We start from the raw sequence: 4,364 nt of genomic DNA on the forward strand, positions 1-4,364 counted from the left end.
GCTGCTGCTGCAGGCGTCTGTGACTGTTAATGAACAGAAATCTACACTGCAATTTATTCATTATTAGTGATCTTTGAACCTTTAAGATGGTACAAATATACATTAAATGTGAACAACAACCAGGGTTGGGTCAGATTACTTTGAAATGTAATCCATTACTGACTACAAATTACATGGCAATTTTTGTAATCAGTAACGTAATCAGTTGGATTACCAAAAACATGTAACGTAATCTGATTACTTTTAGATTACTTCAATAAATATGCACCTTAAGTAAAAGACACCGTCACAGAATTGATCAATGAATTCTCTTTTTATTTTTCTCTTTATTATTTCATTACATCTAAGAAAACTTTTTGCTCTCAGTAAAGCATTCCTTTGTGAATGAACTAAAAACTGTATTAACTAAAAACTTTATATTTATTACTAAGTACTTTCTTTACTCTGAACATATCCGTTTTTCAGACCATATCCCCATATCAACCTGTTTAACTCTTTTCTCACATCATATTGAATGTTTACAACTAAAAACATTCCTAAAACATTTTTCTATCTTTTTCATATTTCTCTTTCTGAACATTTCTCATAACATATCCATAACATGTCTTTCAAAATCTCAAAATAAGTCTGTAAATAAGTCTGTAAACATATCATAGAACAAAAGTGAACATGTTCTTTTTACAACATATTAGGATTTTTTCACATCTAATGTTTCAAAGCTCATTAATCAAAGGTTTATTGATAAAATGTAATCAGGTAATCCCCAACAATGTAACTGTAATCTGATTACACAATTTTTGTATTGTAATCTGGACTGATTATAGTTACTTGATTTTTGTAATCTGATTACGTAATCCAGATTACATGTAATCCATTACTACCCAACCCTGACAACAACAAATAGAAATGTCTCTCACTTCACTTTAAAGCTACACAACTTTTGTCTGGAAGTGAGGGTAGTTACATAAACACTGCTGTATGACTGTTTGTTTTTATTCTTTCAGCAATACCAGTGTAATAATCTACATGACATCTAGAAACTGTCGGATTGAACAATTGTTTTCTGCGTCTCAACCCAGGCAATACCACCAGTAACCACTAGATGGCAGCCATTCATCAGTTCAGCAGCTCTGACTGGAAAGACAAACCTGTTACTAACAGGCTGTGAGTGTTACTGAACAATACAGTGACTCCTCAGAATCATCTGACTCAGTTCATAGTACTTCGTTGTAGGTGCAGCAGCAGCTCCACAATAATGAGCAGTCGTTCTGGGACTGATATGTGTAATAAATTCTCAAAGTAGTAAAATGATCAGTTATTACCCTGTCACTGAAATCAGACATGTTCAAGTTTAGTTCCCTCTCTACTCCACTCTAACCCCAACCCTCAAGATACGACCTGTGCTCGTGCATCAGTAACCTGCTCTTTAGGAGTTGGATTACTATTTTGTCCTCAAACCTAACCCTTACCCTCGACCTAACCCTAACCCCAACCCTAACCCTCCACTTTAACTCACTGTCTTCTTCATTGTCTTCTTGCAGTTGTTCATAGCTGTTGTTGCTTCTGTTTGGAGGTTGGACATCATATGTGACTGTAAGGAAACACAAGTGTTTGCTTTCATTCGTTCACATGAACTTGAATGTGGTTGTGCAACATTATTAATTAAATACATATAAATAATTAACAGCTAGTGCACATGTCTTGACTCACCAGATGATTCAGCCATACTGTTGCTCTGCTGGAAACCTGTAAACGAGGAGGACAAGCTTTTAACGGTTACGGATATTATAAGAAATATATCAATCTATCATATTAGAGGATTTAAAACATGATGAATCATTCAACTTTTAATTTAACAGATTTCTCTTGCACCTTGTTTACTGTTGTTAGTAAGAGAGACTTGCAATGTATGAAGTGTGTTGTACATATTAGGGTCTTGAATAGCATCGCCCACCTAAGTAATGGATGCTCAGTCAGTTCAGACCTGGAGTTACCCTAACCCTAACCTGGTTTACATCAACTCCTGGTTTGTTTTACAGTGCCAGTGGGAAATGAATCCAAGAGCATCGTCTAGTATGGAGAAATATAATTAGGAACAACAACTGGAAAACAATTAAGACCCTATCTAAACAGTGGCTGGTGGCCAGGTATGATTGAATGACACAGAGTAACTGCACTATTGTCCTGCTGGAGTCTCTTATCTGTAAATATACAGTTCACCTTTATTGTGGACTCTGGACTCTGTGGCTGTATGGTTCGCTGATCTATTAACCAGCAAACAAATGAATAATGCTGAAGTTCTCACATCCATCAGAAGCAGAAACAGAAGCGTTTTAAGAGGGTGACTTATCTTTAAAAGCAAAATAAACTTGTATTAACTGTAAATGAACCATTTATAGAAAAATATCACCACTCCCTTGAACGGCAGACTACAGGTAGATATGGTAGAAGATAAATGTAGTGGATGTTCTCTTTCCTCTTTCTATTTGGTCGAGCCCCAAATTATTAAAGATTTTGACAGTTTAAGACAGTTTCTGGTGTTTTATAGGTTCAGCTTCTACCTTCTCCTCACATAGCCTAGATTTAGTAGATTTGGTAGAGGATGGTGTCAGAAAAACAATTCAAATTAATGCCAAGGCATTCACTTCCAGTGGCATAAGTTATTGAATCAGTTCACACCTGGCCACCTTAGAGTCCAGGTGTGAACACTGATCTGGTCTCTAGGGTCCAGGTTAAACAGGTCCAGGTGTGAACACTGATCTGGTCTCTAGAGTCCAGGTTAAACAGGTCCAGGTGTGAACGCTGATCTGGTCTCTAGAGTCCAGGTTAAACAGGTCCAGGTGTGAACACTGATCTGGTCTCTAGAGTCCAGGTTAAACAGGTCCAGGTGTGAACACTGATCTGGTCTCTGGAGTCCAGGTTAAACAGGTCCAGGTGTGAACACTGATCTGGTCTCTAGAGTCCAGGTTAAACAGGTCCAGGTGTGAACACTGATCTGGTCTCTAGAGTCCAGGTTAAACAGGTCCAGGTGTGAACACTGATCTGGTCTCTAGAGTCCAGGTTAAACAGGTCCAGGTGTGAACACTGATCTGGTGTCAGTCCACATGTGGAGGTGGTCTGGGACACATGTGACCTCCTTCCTTTGGTAGTGTGAACACACAATGAGTCCTGGGTCACATTAAAGACCACCTACTCAACAGGGCTGATCTGAGGAAGAGGAGTTTAACTCATTCATTCAACCACTAGTAGAAATGATCACATGAAACGATGTCCTCTCAGTGGAAGAAGCTGCTGGAGGTTTGCTTTTGAACACAAAGTTAATATTATAGTTACAGCTCCATCTGAACAGCTGACACTCACCTGGAGGATAAATAACAAGGACACAGTTGGTTTATTTACTGCTAAACACGTCCATCTAAGCTCTAAAGTAATTAATGAAACCATGTCTGAGACAGAGACCTGCCGCATTAAACTAAAATGTGTGTTTGCATTTATTTGTTTGCACACAGACTCACCATCTAATGCAGATAAATGTAGCTGTTTTACATTTTCAGAAATCATGAAGAAGACATGGGATTATGTTCAGGTCTGTTCCTAATAGTCTGCTCCCCTCGTTCATGTAACCTGGGACCCTCTGAATATAATGCATGCCTGTCTGATTCCACCTTTAACTAAAACCACAGTAAACATAAATCATTTAATTAAACATCAGATATAAATTGCACCAAATAGTCTACTCACCTAACCCTTCTCTGCAGACTCATAAAGGACGGCTGAGAGCAGACTGATGGGAGCCTCACAGAGAGCTGAGTTAATGAATCAGAGGATTGAAAGGTTTTAATTTAAATATTAATCTGTCAAGTCTTTTACATCCAGTTTCCTGAAAAACAGTCGTCCCTGTATCCTTGTCACCGTTAATATGTTATTTCATTAACATTTTGGACGCTCAAACTCAATCAAACATTAACCACACAACAAGGATGGATATGAGGAAATGCTGCTGACAGGGACTTTATGTACGACACAGAAACTTCTCTCTTAGACGTCAAAAGTGTTTCTATCAAATGAAGCTGAGAACTTTAAATCACCGTCTTTTTCTTTCGGGGTTATGTTGAAAAGTCTTAAGTTTAAGTGAGTATCAGGTCATTAACAGACTCCCACAGATGTTCCTGATAAAAACCTAAACTGAAGACACAGAGATGAAATGTCGGTAGCGCTTTATAATACCATGTGCTTATTAACTCGGAACAGTGCATAATAAGCCGTTAACAATGCTTAATGGACACCTCGTCGGGCATTATCCCTTACATAACTAACAGCTTGTTAACAGTTATTCCCCGTCATTAACTGTTAACAAGCAGCTT

Source organism: Chelon labrosus (assembly GCF_963514085.1).
Source record: "Chelon labrosus genome assembly, chromosome: 9".
In the NCBI taxonomy this organism is placed as follows: domain Eukaryota; kingdom Metazoa; phylum Chordata; class Actinopteri; order Mugiliformes; family Mugilidae; genus Chelon; species Chelon labrosus.